Source organism: Lucilia sericata, unplaced genomic scaffold (assembly GCF_015586225.1).
Source record: "Lucilia sericata isolate MDLA Ls3-8-SP2 unplaced genomic scaffold, ASM1558622v1 Contig001043F_arrow, whole genome shotgun sequence".
NCBI classification, from domain to species: domain Eukaryota; kingdom Metazoa; phylum Arthropoda; class Insecta; order Diptera; family Calliphoridae; genus Lucilia; species Lucilia sericata.
The window spans coordinates 157,134-174,961 of NW_023995023.1; the positions used below are offsets into that span (position 1 = coordinate 157,134).

The 17,828-nt window shown below is 34.3% G+C and overlaps 1 protein-coding gene and 1 long non-coding RNA gene across 3 annotated transcripts in view; one reads left to right on the forward strand and one right to left on the reverse strand.

The window, feature by feature from the left end:
* Positions 1–1,380, reverse strand: part of LOC119609714 (spectrin alpha chain, non-erythrocytic 1) — a 112,486-nt gene extending 111,106 nt beyond the window's left edge. The window contains exon 1 of one of the 2 annotated variants that reach the window (XM_037964596.1): positions 1,066–1,380. The gene's annotated coding sequence lies outside the window, so the exon portion shown is untranslated. Of the gene's footprint in view, positions 1–1,030 lie in introns of both variants that reach the window. The other variant, XM_037964597.1, reaches the window with a different exon arrangement.
* Positions 1,381–6,278: 4,898 nt separating this feature from the next.
* On the forward strand, positions 6,279–7,272 carry LOC119609719. The gene is made up of 2 exons (XR_005231950.1): positions 6,279–6,544; positions 7,178–7,272. It is a non-coding gene; the product is annotated as an uncharacterized LOC119609719 (long non-coding RNA).
* The last annotated feature ends 10,556 nt before the right edge of the window (positions 7,273–17,828 follow it).

Genomic DNA, 17,828 nt, shown 5'->3' on the forward strand with positions numbered 1-17,828 from the left:
GACTATAGACTAGACTATAGACTAGACTATAGACTAGACTATAGACTAGACTATAGACTAGACTATAGACTAGACTATAGACTAGACTATAGACTAGACTATAGATTAGACTATAGACTAGGACTATAGACTAGACTATAGACTAGACTATAGACTAGACTATAGACTAGACTATAGACACGACTATAGACACGACTATAGACTAGTCTAATAAACAATCACGAACACAAATTTTCTATATAACACCCTAAAGAATAAGGGGATACTTATGATCCCGTTAGCGATTAGTAGAATCTAGTTGAAAATTGAAAACGCAGTATAATTTTTTTCTCTCTAGACATGTAGTTTTTTAAAAATCTTACAAATTATTTGTTATAAATTACAGATCAATTTTCCTAAAGTATCTAAGTAATATTTATAAATCTGGCAGCTCTATAAGTAATAAAAATTGATGCTCTCACTGCCCCACACAGACTCTTTTAATGATAGACTCTGTCTCTCTCAATTACTAATACACTCACTAGCAACTTACTAGCGTAACACTAACTTTAACATCGTCGCTATTTCTTTTCGCTTATTTTGTATTTGTTGTATTATTCTTCTTCTTGGTTTTTGCTTTTTCATTTGTTTTTTTTTATTGTTTTTTTTTTTCTTATTTTCTATTTGGAACTTTACTTGATGACTTGGGTTTTAAATTATTCTCTTAATGCGGCGTTGTTGCTGTTTATTTCTTAGGTTTTTTTTTTCGTACAAAATTTAACACAAATACACACAACAACAAACTGGTTTACAAAATGTACAACAGCAACAAAATCTACAACATTCCTAAAGTTTTATTTTAGCTAGAGCTTGCTAATGCTGCTGCTAAAAGCAGAAAAAAAAGTTGGTATAAAATCATTTTCTAGTTTTAAATCTTTATACATTTTTAACTAGAAATCAAAAAATTCTTTCACTTTTTCTAGTAGTTGTTGTTCTTACAGATTAATCTAATTAAATTACTTATTATATTATTTGTTTAATTGAGGATTACTTTTGTTTAAGTTGCAGATTTGCACACACACTCACTTCATTCACTTGTTGATAGGTTTTTGCACAAATAAATTACTAACAATTTGTTATAAATATTTGTGTAATTTTTATTTTATTATTTGTTGTTGTATCCTCCTCTGTTTTGTTCAATAAATATGTAACTTTTTTGTATATTTTTTGTTCACTTTTATTTATTTTTCATACAAAAGCGGTTTTTGTGTAATAGTTTTTTAACTAGTATTGGTTGTTTTTTTTTTGTTTCTTTTTCAGCTTTTTTGCTTATACTTTTTAATTCTTTAGTTTTAATTCTCCGCACTCACGTCCATTCGTTTTAAAACACAACTCTCAACTGAATCCCACAAAACGGTTTGAAATTATTTCCAACTTGGTTTTCTTTTTTATTGTTGTTGCTGCTTTTTACTTGTTGCGCATTTTCTCCAGTTCAACGAGTTTCTCCCTCTCTCTCTATGTGCCTGGTTTACTTATTATCACTCTCTTTTTCCCCACCTTTATTACAATGTTTTCTTATTTGTTTAGTTTTGGTGTTAGATCAGCAATATTGTAAAAACAAAAAATTATCACACACACAGATTTTTACAGCGTTGCCAGCTAGATTGATTTACTAGTAGCTATGTATGTGGGGAATAGAAAAGAAAAGGCTTAAAAAACATGGGAAGACAATTGTTAAAAATAAATTTGTAAATAAAATAAAATTTATTGTCTAGTCTATAGTCTAGTCTATAGTCTAGTCTATAGTCTAGTCTATAGTCTAGTCTATAGTCTAGTCTATAGTCTAGTCTATAGTCTAGTCTATAGTCTAGTCTATAGTCTAGTCTATAGTCTAGTCTATAGTCTAGTCTATAGTCTAGTCTATAGTCTAGTCTATAGTCTAATCTATAGTCTAGTCTATAGTCTAGTCTATAGTCTATTCTATAGTCTAGTCTATAGTCTAGTCTATAGTCTAGTCTATAGTCTAGTCTATAGTCTAGTCTATAGTCTAGTCTATAGTCTAGTCTATAGTCTAGTCTATAGTCTAGTCTATAGTCTAGTCTATAGTCTAGTCTATAGTCTAGTCTATAGTCTAGTCTATAGTCTAGTCTATAGTCTAGTCTATAGTCTAGTCTATAGTCTAGTCTAGTCTATAGTCTAGTCTAGTCTATAGTCTAGTCTATAGTCTAGTCTAGTCTATAGTCTAGTCTATAGTCTAGTCTAGTCTAGTCTATAGTCTAGTCTATAGTCTAGTCTATAGTCTAGTCTATAGTCTAGTCTATAGTCTAGTCTATAGTCTAGTCTATAGTCTAGTCTATAGTCTAGTCTATAGTCTAGTCTATAGTCTAGTCTATAGTCTAGTCTATAGTCTAGTCTATAGTCTAGTCTATAGTCTAGTCTATAGTCTAGTCTATAGTCTAGTCTATAGTCTAGTCTATAGTCTAGTCTATAGTCTAGTCTATAGTCTAGTCTATAGTCTAGTCTATAGTCTATTCTATAGTCTGGTCTATAGTCTAGTCTATAGTCTAGTCTATAGTCTATTCTATAGTCTAGTCTATAGTCTAGTCTATAGTCTGTCTAGTCTATTCTATATCTATAGTCTAGCCTATAGTCTAGTCTATATTCTAGTCTATAGTCTAGTCTATAGTCCAGTCTATAGTCTAGTCTATAGTCTAGTCTATAGTCTAGTCTATAGTCTAGTCTATAGTCTAGTCTATAGTCTAGTCTATAGTCTAGTCTATAGTCTAGTCTATAGTCTAGTCTATAGTCTAGTCTATAGTCTAGTCTATAGTCTAGTCTATAGTCTAGTCTATAGTCTAGTCTATAGTCTAGTCTATAGTCTAGTCTATAGTCTAGTCTATAGTCTAGTCTATAGTCTAGTCTATAGTCTAGTCTATAGTCTAGTCTATAGTCTAGTCTATAGTCTAGTCTATAGTCTAGTCTATAGTCTAGTCTATAGTCTAGTCTATAGTCTAGTCTATAGTCTAGTCTATAGTCTAGTCTATAGTCTAGTCTATAGTCTAGTCTATAGTCTAGTCTATAGTCTAGTCTATAGTCTAGTCTATAGTCTAGTCTATAGTCTAGTCTATAGTCTAGTCTATAGTCTAGTCTATAGTCTAGTCTATAGTCTAGTCTATAGTCTAGTCTATAGTCTAGTCTATAGTCTAGTCTATAGTCTAGTCTATAGTCTAGTCTATAGTCTAGTCTATAGTCTAGTCTATAGTCTAGTCTATAGTCTAGTCTATAGTCTAGTCTATAGTCTAGTCTATAGTCTAGTCTATAGTCTAGTCTATAGTCTAGTCTATAGTCTAGTCTATAGTCTAGTCTATAGTCTAGTCTATAGTCTAGTCTATCTAGTCTATAGTCTAGTCTATAGTCTAGTCTATAGTCTAGTCTATAGTCTAGTCTATAGTCTAGTCTATAGTCTAGTCTATAGTCTAGTCTATAGTCTAGTCTATAGTCTAGGTCTATAGTCTAGTCTATAGTCTAGTCTATAGTCTAGTCTATAGTCTAGTTTCTATAGTCTAGTCTATAGTCTAGTCTATAGTCTAGTCTATAGTCTAGTCTATAGTCTAGTCTATAGTCTAGTCTATAGTCTAGTCTATAGTCTAGTCTATAGTCTAGTCTATAGTCTAGTCTATAGTCTAGTCATAGTCTAGTCTATAGTCTAGTCTATAGTCTAGTCTATAGTATAGTCTATAGTCTAGTCTATAGTCTAGTCTATAGTCTAGTCTATAGTCTAGTCTATAGTTAGTCTATGTCTAGTCTATAGTCTAGTCTATAGTCTAGTCTATAGTCTAGTCTAAGTCTAGTCTATAGTCTAGTCTATAGTCTAGTCTATAGTCTAGTCTATAGTTAGTCTATAGTCTAGTCTATGTTAGTCTATAGTCTAGTCTATAGTCTAGTCTATAGTCTGTCTATAGTTAGTCTATAGTCTAGTCTATAGTCTAGCTATCGTCTAGTCTATAGTCTAGTCTATAGTCTAGTCTATAGTCTAGTCTATAGTCTAGTCTATAGTCTAGTCTATAGTCTAGTCTATAGTCTAGTCTATAGTCTAGTCTATAGTCTAGTCTATAGTCTAGTCTATAGTCTAGTCTATAGTCTAGTCTATAGTCTAGTCTATAGTCTAGTCTATAGTCTAGTCTATAGTCTAGTCTATAGTCTAGTCTATAGTCTAGTCTATAGTCTAGTCTATAGTCTAGTCTATAGTCTAGTCTATAGTCTAGTCTATAGTCTAGTCTATAGTCTAGTCTATAGTCTAGTCTATAGTCTAGTCTATAGTCTAGTCTATAGTCTAGTCTATAGTCTAGTCTATAGTATAGTCTAGTATAGTCAATGGTCTAGTTTAGTCTAAACTTCTAGAAAGCATGTAAAAAAGAAGATTTAGATTCCAAAGATATCTGAGGTCTTCAAAAAATCATCTTTATCAACTACGCTATTTATAAGGATCCAGAATATATGTATATACTTTACGGGTTCGGAAAATTATATGGTAGAAATTATAAACAGAATGGTAAATGATAAAAATAAACGTCTCCGTAGCAGAAAGATTGTATTTGTACTCTAAGCGATGGGCCTTTTGTTAAATAGTGAATTAATAGAAATTAATCGCTATTATAAAGTTTGATATTTAAATGTTATCGATTACGCTTATCAAAGACACTTTATATTTTTTTAATTTTACACTTACTAGCAGATGACGCAGTGTGTGAGACATGTCTCGGCTATATTCAGTTATGATGTTGCTAACGAAACATAGATGGCGCCGTGTAACATAATATTGTTCATTGACAATATTTTGCTGCGTTCAACACCAGTGTTGCCAGAAAAATGGTGAGCAATGTTCCCAATCTTTGGCTGAAAGTCTCCAGAAAATGTCCATTTTTAATTGATTGGTGCAGCACATATAAAACAAATGATATAAATTAAATGACGGATGTACTCTTTATAAACGAGGGTAAAGACAATTGTTGTTTAGTGTCCCATTGGTGACGATCCTATTGGAAGCCTAAATTGTAGGATAAATAAGTAGTTCGGGACTATCCGACCGAACTGCTGGGGGTTCTAATTGGGGGAATTTTAACTGGTCTTCGAACATGTGGCCAAATTAATATTACGGCTACCACACTGGTCGAATGACCTAGGAATTATTTGTTCAAAGCTCGATTTGAACGAATTTTACATGTTGCTTTTGGTGAAGGCCCCTACTGATTGTTTGTTTGCTCCATGGATATTTGATTTGGTGGGTTGAATGTCGAAACGTCGACTTTTCATAAATTGCAAAAAGTCGAAAAAATCGACTTTTCAAAAATACAAAATTCAGTTGGAAAGTCGACATTTTCATTCAACTGTAGAACCTAGGGTTCTATATAATAATCGAGCAATCGACTTTTTGTCGAAAAAAGTCGAAGTTTGTTAAAAAAAAAGTCGATAACTCGACTATCGTCTAAAAAAAAGTCGAAAAGTCGATTTTGAAAATAAATAGTAGAAAAAGTCGAAGAGCCGGAAAAAGTCGGAAAAAAGTCGAAAAAAATCGAAAAAATTCGAAAAAGTCGAAAAGTCGGAAAAAGTCGAAAATAGTCGGAAAAGTCGAAATACAATAATAGTACAAAAAAAATAAAAAATACTCGAAAATTCGAAAAAATACAAAAACTCTAAATAGTCGGAAAAAGTCGAAAATAGTCGGAAAAAAACTCGAAAAAAGTTGAAAATATTCGAAAAAAAAAAACAAAAAGTTGAAAAAAATCGGAAAAAGTCGGAATAAGTAAAAAAGTCGACTATTTATAAAATACTAAAAGTCGAAAAATCTTACTTTTCATGAAATGCAAAAAGTCGACTTTTAGTTTCAACTATAAAACCCTAATAGAACTGTACTTTAAGGAGTGTATAAGACCATACATTTTTTACATTACTAATAAATACCCGTTTAAAAAATGTTTTTTATCAAAAGTTTTCAACAAATGTAATAACGTAACGCTACGTTAGAGTAATTAGTTATTTGAAAATTTAGTGTTGGTAAATTATTTAATTTCTCTTTTAGTTAACAATTCTGTTACAGCCTATTTAAACAGCTGCAGCAGGTCTGTAATGTAAAAATTACAATAATTTTCTTTAATTTTTTATATTCTTTAAGAAATTAATTGATTTCTTAACAATTTATTGCTTTTCAATGCAACCCTGCGTTATTAAACAACAAAAATTTGCTGCTGGCAGTGCTGTGACAGTGACTAAGAATTTAGTGTTGGTAAAATGTTTCAATTTCTCTCACACACAATCAGTTGAGCTCGCGATGTGGAAAAGAAAAAGTCGGGCGTGGAAGTCAAGTCAAAATAAATTTTACTAGAGTAAAAGAAAAAAAAAAGAATACAATTTGAAACTTAATTTTAACTTTTACACAAAAGTATTTAGTGAAAAAAGAAAAAAAAACAGTTTTTTATGGAAAATATATTTAACATAAATAGTTGAGTTTGTAAGAAAATGTGTTGAATAGAGAGAGAAAATTTGTAAAATTAACAACAAATAAAAGGTTTTAATGAAGTTTTTTTTTTGTTGGTAATTTTTTTTTTTGAGTGTGTGCGGTGTCTTTTAACAAATAAAAAGTGACGTGACGGGAACGTAGAATTTTTCAGTTTTTATTAAAATCTTTTTAAAAACTCCTGCTCTGCTAATAAGAGTTCTTCTTCTTGGGCAATTTTTCAGTTATGTACCAATAGAGAAATAGAAAAGGAAGAAAATAAAAAACAAAAGAAAACTGGAAAAATAACAAAATATTAAGAAAATTTTAATTTTTAAGTGTGAAAAAAAAAACAGCCGGTTAAGGCAATTTGTTGCTAAAAAAATTTAATTAAAATTGTGCAAAAAAAAAGAAGTGCAAAAGGAACTCAAGAGAGGGAACAACCCTTTTATTATTTTCCTATTGAACACATCCAACTACTGGATGGTGGGATTGTGTTTTAAAAGAAAAACAAAGATAAAGAAGAGCCACAAAAGCAGAGAGCAAATAAAATATAAAGTTTAAAGCAAAAAAAAGTGCAGAATATTTAAGAAATTTTTTTACAAAATAGTGCAAAATTAAATTGTTTAATAAATTTTAAAATATTTTCTTTTATTTGTATTTAAATTTTTCTCAATAACTAAACAATTTCTTTTATAATTTTAGCAAATTTATTAGTGAAAGCTTAATGTCAAGAGAAAATCAAATTGAAACACACAGCATCCAATTTATGTTAATAATTATAAAATAAATAAATAAGAAAAAAAGTAATAATAAGTTTGTGTGTAGAAAAGTTACAACAAAAAAAAAAAAACAATAAAAGATTTTTTTTGAACTTTTTAGTTTTTTTGTTAAAAAGGCAAAAAAATCTAGAAACACAAAAAAAAAAAAATAGCAAATCAAAATGGCGCACCAGCAGCAACTTGCCTCGGTGAATTGTTCATTGGATGATATCGATTTAGCTGCTTTAAGGGTAAATTTATTATTTAAAACTTAATTATAAACAATTTTCTATTAAAATTAATTTCTAATTAATTCAATTTATTATTAAAATCTTTAAAATAAAATTTCTAATATTTGGCAAAAACAACAAGAAAAAAATTGCTATGACTTCTCTACTCCATTCATCAAATTTCCTTTGTGTTAACTTGTCTTGCTTTATTTCTTTTCGTTGTTGTCTTTGCTGCAGCAGCTCTTTTCGTCAGGCTTGGAAAACAGTACAATTATAAAAGTAATCTCTTTGGTTGAGAAGTAGTAAATTTCTTGTGCGATTTTTTTTTATCTATAGATTGTGGACTAATCGACAGTTCTATCAATAGAACAATCTATAAATTAGATCTGTAGATTTGTCTATGACCTTTATAGGAACTATTGCATATAACAGCCTATGAACTATTCTAGGGTTCTAGTGTATAGACCAGTCTATGAACTAGTCTGTAGACCAGTCTATAGAACAGTTTATGAACTAGTCTATAGAACAGTTTATGAACTAGTCTATAGACCAGCCTATGAATTAGTCTATAGGCCAGTCTATGAACTGGTCTATAGACTAGTCTATGAACTAGTCTATAGATCAGTCTATGAACGTGTCTATAGACCATTCTATAGACTAGTCTATAGACCTGTCTATGGTCTATTCTATAGACCACTCTATGAACTAGTCTGTAGACCATTCTATGGACTAGTCTATAGACCAATCTATAAACTAGTCTATAGATCAGTCTATAAACTAGTCTATAGATCAGTCTATGCACTAGTCTATGAGCAAGTTTATAGACCAGTCAATTAACTAGTCTAGTCTATAAACAAGTATATAGTCCATAAACAAGTCTATATACCAGTCTATGAACTTGTCTATAGACCAGTCTATGAACTAGTCTATAGACCAGTCTATGAACTAGTCTATAGAGCAGTCTATGAACTAGTCTGTACACCAGTCTATGAACTAGTCTATAGACCATTCTATGAACTAGTCTGTAGACCATTCTATGGACTAGTCTATAGACCATTCTATGGACTAGTCTATAGACCATTCTATGGATTAGTCTTTAGACAATTCTATGGACTAGTCTATAGACTATTCTAAGGACTAGTCTATAGACCAGTCTATGAACTAGTATATGAACTTGCCTATAACCAGTCTATGAACTAGTCCATAGATCAGTTTATGAACTAGTCTATTGACCAGTCTATGGACTAGTCTATCAACAAGTGTAAGAACACGTCTATAGGCCAGTCTGTGAACTAGTCTATAGACCATTCTATGAACTTATCTATAGCCTAGTTTATGAACTAGTCTATTAACTAGTTTATAGACTAGTCTTTGCACTAGTCAATAGACTATTCTATAGGACAAGTCTATAGATCACTCTATGGACATGTCTAGAGACCAGTATTTGGACTAATATATATAGACCGGTCTATAGATTAGCCTATGTACTAGTCAATATATTAGTCTATGGGCTCGTCTATAGACTAATTCATTGTCTATGGACTAGTCTTTCAATCAGCTTACTAGTCTATTAACCAGTCTATGGACTTGCATTGATTAGTCAATGCTCTAGTCTATTGACGAGATACTGAACAGGTCTCTGGACTACTCTATGAAGAAGTTGGTTAATGAAGTAGTCTATTCACCAGCCTATTGTCTAGCTTTTAGGCTAATCTTATACATTAGGCTATTTACTGTCCTTGTCTATTGATAAGTTAATCTCATGGACTAGAAGTTGTCCATGGACTAGATTATTGATCAGTTTATTCATATTGACTACAAATTTTACTACTCTGTGAACTTGTCTATTGACTACTCAATGGCTTATTCTATTGAAAAGTGTAAGTCATATGATGTTGAGTTGTCAATATGCTTTAGTTCTAACTAGTCAGTGTGCTAAATTGATTAGTCAATATCTTAAGCCCATAAGCTAATCTATAATCTAGAAAATAGACTATTTCTGGACAAGACTATTGACTAGAGTCTATATCAAAGAGTACTGGAAAATGTACAACAGTATTAAATTTTCCATCCCTGTTTCTCGCCGTATGTTGTTGATTTTTTATGTTTTTTTTTTGTTTCTTGTTCTATGTATGAGAGTAGTTTGCCGTATCCGTGTTTATTTGTGTTTTGTTGTTGGTGTATGAGTTTTGTTGTTTTTTCCCTTTTCTCTCTATTACATTTTCTTTTTTTTTAAGATTTCTGTGTGCGTGTGTTGTTTTTGTGCGATGATGTTGGGGTTCTACGCCCTCTTTGTGCTTCTTTGTGTATTGCAAGAGTTGCCAAATACAAATAAATGTCACTTATTTGTATGCAAAATTTTGCAATCAAGAGGAATTTTATTTGTTTTAAAGATAATGAAAGTGAAAATATAAAATTTTATTAAAAGTTTTAGAAGCTTAATTTCAATTTATATAATTATCGATCCATTATAATTTCTGATTTACTTTATCATATTTTCTATTTAGTATTGTCAAAAGGTCAAAGGTTATTGTTAACAATCAGCAGTTTTATGCAGGTATATAAAACTATAAAATTCTTTGCTTGCCTTTCTTAATCCTCTTAAATACTCAGTAACTATTACCTACTTTCCTTAGACAGATTATGCGGGAGTAAAACAATTGGAAAAACACGCAAAATTATAAAATAAAAATTTATTTAAAGATTTGGAAATTTTGTCGTGAATTATTTTTTTGGGGAATTCATAAATAACTTTTTATATAAAACAAAATTAATAGCAATTTTCAATAAATTATACCGGGTTTTAAAAGAAAATACTTCACTCTCTCTCTAATAATCATTCTCCTTAAAACCTTGAAATTTATTGTGTAAAACTTTAATTATATTATATGATTACAAACTGCAATTTCATAAGAAAACAAATTAAATATTTAATAAATTCGATTACATATGATTTTACAAAGAATTTCCTTCAAAACCAATGACAACTTGAAAGCTTTAACATTATTAAAGCAACAACAAATTAATACATAATACAATACTCCTCTTACACTTGCTCCTCAAAAAAAATATAATCGTAATTTTGCTTAGAATTATTGTTGTTATTACTGTCATTGCATTGTAAGTGAGTTTATTTATTAGTGGTTGTTGGCCAAATGGGGGTGTGTGGAGTAGAAAAAAAAACACAGGAATTTTGTTACAAAAATATTAAAGTAACATGATTTCTACTCCTCTATATGTATATTTGTTTCTCTGTTCAATGAAGGGTAGAGTAAAAAGAGAGAGATAGTGAGAAATGGGGTGTTTACAGGTCATTGAGGAAAAAAAATTATTTTAATGAAATATGAGCTGTTGTTGGTATTTTGCTTACGAAATAAAAGTAAATACTAGTGAGAACAGCAGTAATAACAACAATAACCGCAACAATAAGCTTATGAAATAAAGAAAACAAGCCAAAGAAAATGCGAAAAAGAGGAAGAATAGAATGAAATAAGCTATAAATGTTTGGAAAACCGGCCGGTGGGGTAAAATAATATGAAAATAAGCATAAAACAAAGAGAAAAGCCGATCAGGAATAAAACGTAAAATAAAGAAATTGGTTTAAAGAAATTCAAGGGATATAAAAGGATTTTGTAAGATAGATAGATAGATAGATAGATAGATAGATAGATAGATAGATAGATAGATAGATAGATAGATAGATAGATAGATAGATAGATAGACAGATAGATAGATAGATAGATAGATAGATAGATAGATAGATAGATAGATAGATAGATAGATAGATAGATAGATAGATAGATAGATAGATAGATAGATAGATAGATAGATAGATAGATAGATAGATGATAGATAGATAGATAGATAGAGATAGATAGATAGATAGATAGATAGATAGATAGATAGATAGATAGATAGATAGATAGATAGATAGATAGATAGATAGATAGATAGATAGATAGAAAGATAGATAGATAGATAGATAGATAGATAGATAGATAGATAGATAGATAGATAGATAGATAGATAGATAGATAGATAGATAGATAGATAGATAGATAGATAGATAGATAGATAGATAGATAGATAGATAGATAGATAGATAGATAGATAGATAGATAGATAGATAGATAGATAGATAGATAGATAGATATAGATAGATAGAAGATAGATAGATGATAGATAGAGGATAGATAGATAGATAGATAGATAGATAGATAGATAGATAGATAGATAGATAGATAGATAGATAGATAGATAGATAGATAGATAGAAGATAGATAGATAGATAGATAGATAGATAGATAGATAGATATATAGATAGATAGATAGATAGATAGATAGATAGATAGATATATAGATAGATAGATAGATAGATAGATAGATAGATAGATAGATAGATAGATAGATAGATAGATAGATAGATAGATAGTAGATAGTAGATAGATAGATGATAGATAGATAGATAGTAGATGATAGATAGATATGATAGTATAGATAGATAGATAGATAGATAGATAGATAGATAGATAGATAGATAGTAAGATAGATAGATAGATAGATTAGATCGATAGATAGATAGATAGATAGATAGATAGATAAGATAGATAGATAGATAGATAGATAGATAGATAGATAGATAGATAGATAGCTAGATAGCTAGATAGATAAGATATATAGATAGATAGATAGATAGATAGATTAGATAGATAGATAGATAGATAGATTTAGATAGATAGATAGATAGATAGATAGATAGATAGATAGATAGATAGATAGATCGATAGATAGATAGATAGATAGATAGATAGATAGCTAGATAGATAGATAAGATAGATAGATAGATAGATAGATAGATAGATAGATAGATAGAGAGATAGATAGATAGATAGATAGAGATCGATAGATAGATATATGTTAAACAGTTAGTCGGATAGGAAGACAGATAGATCTGCATGCCTGGATTATAAACTAGAGGAGTCATGGTCTCCTCGGCATCGATCCTTAAGGTTCTTAATTGAACTAAGGTCGCTTTTTCGCAGGACTCTCTATGTACTGGTTTTAGCTGATATGTTCGGGCTAGTGCTTGAAATCTTAATCGCAGAAAGAGATTAAATTGATTAAAAGACATTGGAATTTATGTTTCCGGAACAATTACTTGTAATTGTAATTGATGTTGTACCAATTACAATTACTTGTAATAGTGAATTTTGTATCTTATAATAACAATTGGCAAAATTCAATTACAATTAGTTATAATTGGTTATTTATCAGTTACGTATTTCAAACAATTGTAATTGGAAAAACTTCAATTATTGCCTAATAATACATTACAAATAAATGTAATTGGTAATGTAAAAAAATACATTAAGTAATCACAACTCCCAACGTTTGTAGGTTGTTTTCGAATAAGATCATATTTGAATGATCTTCGGTTTGCCGGGTAGGTAACAAACAGGACAGCGATGGTTACTTATTCTAAAGCTTAATTATTTGTACAAATTGCTTATGCATGAACCGAAGTCAGCCATAGACAAAAATTGCCACTCACGTGTAATTTGCCCCAAAGTAGCGGTGGTGTTTCTAATTTCTGAAACAAATGGGTATATAGTGTAGTTCAGGGCATTGCAGGGTGCCTTAAAACTTTAAAAGATGAGAGTAGTCTGTCTGTGTGTGTATGGGTGGTAATGTATAGAATAAAGGGGGAGTAAGGAATGATGTTGACAATGATGATGATGATGTGCATTGAAAGTGAATTTGTCAATGAAGCCTTTTTTGCTGTTGCTGCTTTATGTCCAGGCAATTGTCAGTCAAATACGAAAAAATATGTATGTTTACAATATCGATTTTTTTATTCTGCTGTTTTTAGTTTTTTGTTTTCATTTTCTGTTTATCAAAATAAATCACTTTTGCTTTAAAGAAAAGAAAAAATAACAATATTTTGTATTTTTTTTTTGCTTGACCACACCTTTTATTTAAACATTATATAGGCCTAATAAAGAAAAAAAACACATATCATTAAAATTAAAAAAGTAAAGTAGAAAGAAAAGAAAAACTCATAAAAGGTAATCCACTTTAAGGATTGTCTATTAATTATTACATATTTTTGGGTGAAATTTTTCTAAAAAAAAAATGAGGAAATAATTACAACTTAAGTATTAGCTAAGAGATAGTTTTAGTTTTATTTAGGAAAATCTGGTAAAAGTTATAAATAAAAGAGTATTAACAGCTAATTAATGTTTTCAGTGGAAAGTTATGGTTTAAATGAAAAATTAATTATAAAAGAAAAATATAAAATAGTTTTCTAAAAATTGGCAACTCTTTATTTATTGCTTTTAAATAACATTATTTATTTATTTTAAATTATCTACATGACTAACGGTTCGTTATTATTATTATTATTTACTAATTTTAAATCTTTTATTTATTATTTCGTCGTTTTTTCTGCTGCATTTGCATTTGACTTTTTACCTACAAAAAATACAAACAACAAACAAACTGCTGTCTCCTATAACTTCCCCTTCCTTTCCCCCAAATTGATTTTTGTCTTTCTATGGTATTGTGTTGGAAATGTTTGGAAAGAAAAAAAAAACAACGAACAATAGAATAAAAACTAATAAACACTTTAACAAATTGTAGTTATTTTTTTTTTTGTTTAAAAACACACACCGTCAGTCAGAAATAGACATTTTAAATATACAAATTTTCTGCCCACATAGACTTGCAGGCAGCAGACAGACATTTACAGGGACAGACAGACAGACTTAAGCATAAGCTAGCAGACTATAGATAGATATTTTTGTTCAAGTTTGAAGTAGTTTTCTAGTGGTTAAACTCATATTAGGTGGAATATGTTGCAGTGTTGCTTAAAAACTTACATTATAGAAGTTTTGTCAGGCGAACTTGTAACTGTTGGTTGAGAGTAAGATTAGCTTCTAGTTAAGTCTTACTCTAACCTGAACGTTTTCTTTTACAAAACCTTTTAACTACAATTATTTTTAGGTATTTGAATAATGACATAAACCTTTGCTATTGTTTACAATGGATTTTACAATTGTTATTTAAATTTACAACTTACTACCGCAGCAACAATAATACTAATAACAATTTTCTGTTAATTGTTATTGTTTTATTCGGTAGTTTATATAATTTTTAGTTAGAAATTAGTTTTAACACAAACTGGTAGTAACTTTGGTATGAACAGAGTAAACCCTGAATAACCTGGACAAGGTAGAAAAATAGATAGATAGATAGATAGATAGATAGATAGATAGATAGATAGATAGATAGATAGATAGATAGATAGGTAGATAGATAGATAGATAGATAGATAGATAGATAGATAGCTAGCTCGATCGCTCGATAGCTAGCTCGATAGCTCGCTCGCTCGCTAGCTCGTCGCTCGCTAGCTCGCTCGCTCGCTCGCTCTCTCTCGCTCGCTCGCTGCTCGCTCGCTCGCTCGCTCTCGCTCGCTCTCGCTCGCTCGCTCGCTCGCTCGCTCGCTGCTCGCTCGCTCGCTCGCTCGCTCGCTGCTCGCTCTCTCGCTCGCTCGCTCGCTCGCTCGCTCGCTCGCTCGCTCGCTCGCTCTCGCTCGCTCGCTCGCTCGCTCGCTCGCTCGCTCGCTCGCTCGCTCGCTGCTCGCTCGCTCGCTCGCTCGCTCGCTCGCTCGCTCGCTCGCTCGCTCGCTCTCTCGCTCGCTCGCTCGCTCGCTCGCTCGCTCGCTCGCTCCTCGCTCGCTCGCTCGCGCGCGCTCCCTCTCGTTCGCTGCTCGCTCGCTCGCTCGCTCGCTCGCTCGCTCTCTCTCGCTCGCTCGCTCGCTCGCTCGCTCGCTCTCGCTCGCTCGCTCGCTCCTGCTCGCTCGCTCGCTCGCTCGCTCGCTCGCTCTCTCGCTCGCTCGCTCGCTCGCTCGGCTCGCTCGCTCGCTCGCTCGCTCGCTCGCTCGCTCGCTCGCTCGCTCGCTCTCTCCTCGCTCGCTCGCTCGCTCGCTCGCTCGCTCGCTCTCTCGCTCGCTCGCTCGCTCGCTCGCTCGCTCGCTCGCTCGCTCGCTCGCTCTCTCGCTCGCTCGCTCGCTCGCTCGCTCGCGCTCGCTCGCTCGCTCGCTCGCTCGCTCGCTCGCTCGTCTCTCTCGCTCGCTGTCTCGCTCGCTCTCTCGCTCGCTCGCTGCTCGCTCGCTCGCTCGCTCGCTCGCTCGCTCGCTCGTCCTCGCTCGCTCCTCGCTCGCTCGCTCGCTCGCTCGCTCGCTCGCTCGCTCGCTCGCTCGCTCGCTCGCTCGCTCGCTCTCTCGCTCGCTCGCTCGCTCGCTCGCTCGCCTCGCTCGCTCGCTCGCTCGCTCGCTCGCTCGCTCGCTGCTCGCTCGCTCGCTCGCTCGCTCGCTCGCTCGCTCGCTCGCTCGCTCGCTCGCTCGCTCTCTCGCTCGCTCGCTCGCTCGCTCGCTCGCTCGCTCGCTCGCTCGCTCGCTCGCTCGCTCGCTCGCTCGCTCGCTCGCTCGCTCGCTCGCTCGCTCGCTCGCTTCTCGCTCGCTCGCTCGCTCGCTCGCTCGCTCGCGCTCGCTCGCTCGCTCGCTCGCTCGCTCGCTCGCTCGCTCGCTCGCTCGCTCCTCGCTCGCTCGCTCGCTCGCTCGCTCGCTCGCTCGCTCGCTCTCTGCTGCTCGCTCGCTCGCTCGCTCGCTCGCTCGCTCGCTCGCTCGCTCGCTCGCTCGCTCTCTCGCTCGCTCGCTCGCTCGCTCGCTCGCTCGCTCGCTCGCTCGCTCGCTCGCTCGCTCGCTCGCTCGCTCGCTCGCTCTCGCTCGCTCGCTCGCTTCGCTCGCTCGCTCGCTCTCTCGCTCGCTCGCTCGTCTCTCTCGCTCGCTCGCTCGCTCGCTCGCTCGCTCGCTCGCTCGCTCGCTCGCTCGCTCGCTCGCTCGCTCGCTCGCTCGCTCGCTCGCTCGCTCGCTCCTCGCTCGCTCGCTCGCTCGCTCGCTCGCTCGCTCGCTCGCTCGCTCGCTCGCTCGCTCGCTCGCTCGCTCGCTCGCTCGCTCGCTCGCTCGCTCGCTCGCTCGCTCGCTCGCTCTCTCGCTCGCTCGCTCGCTCGCTCGCTCGCTCGCTCGCTCGCTCGCTCGCTCGCTCGCTCGCTCGCTCGCTCGCTCGCTCGCTCGCTCGCTCGCTCGCCGCTCCTCGCCCCTTTCCCCCCGCCCCCTTCCTTCCTCCGCCCCTCCTTGCGCCCCTTCCTTTATCCTCAGTCTAGGCATCGAATGCGTGCGCTCTTCATACCCCTACCTCTCGACAACGCACCGAACTGATTCGGAATAATAGACTTCAACGTCTATTAGTCTTCCGTTGAGTTTGGGTTTAAACCACAACGTGCACCCCGAAGAGACCTCTGCATTAACCGGGACATGACAATGCCGAAACTTTGCCTGTGGGCTACCGGTTCCCGTGGTACCTGATTCTAAGGCTCCCTGATAATTCCCAGGAGACGCCTAGAATACATTAGACATCACCAGTTTTATAGTCCCTTCGTATAACCCTCTTCTAATGCAATCTACATAAACTCGAGATTATTACCGGACTTGGAATAATGTGAGCTCGTTGTCTAAGATGTTTAAAGTATTGAATTTAAAATCCCAACTGGCAGCATATACATAACTAACCTACAAGTCTTTGATTCAGGAAAAAACTATAAATATAGTTTTTAATGAAACCTTCTTCAGTTTGATTTTGTTTCTTTTTGGAATTTCTCGATTTTCAAGAATTTTTCTATGTATGGATTGGGATAATGTTATAAAGCCACATAAATTTGAAAATATGTCCTGAAACATTCCCAGAACTTTGTGGTTCTGGTTAATTTTTAGTTATGATTTTTTTTTTTTGAGAAATTCGAAATTCCGATAACACATTTAAAAAAACGGTCGAATGATATGATAAATTTCGAGAATTAGGTACAATCCAAAAACATTTTTGAATTAAGAAGAATCTTTTGTTCTTTGATTTTGGAAAAAAAGTTGCATAATTTTAAATATCCTAAAATCAGTTAAATTCTGTTAAGAATATCCACAACAAAAAATTTTTTCTATTCACTTTTATTGGCTTCAGAAGATATCATTTACAAATACATACAACATCTCAAATTAATATTCTTCCGGTCCCCCAAACTTAACTCTTTCAGAATGTTAATCATATAAGAAAAAAACTTTATGAAATCAAAACATTTAAACATTTATCTCTAAATTAAACACTAGATACACAAACAAAATATTACTTCATCATTTGCAATGAATTGAATACCATAAACTAAATATATAAATATAAATATCTGTTGGATACGCTGGATGACGTGTCGTGTGTTTTGTGTGCAACATTTGATAACGAATTCATCAAGCCGAAATAA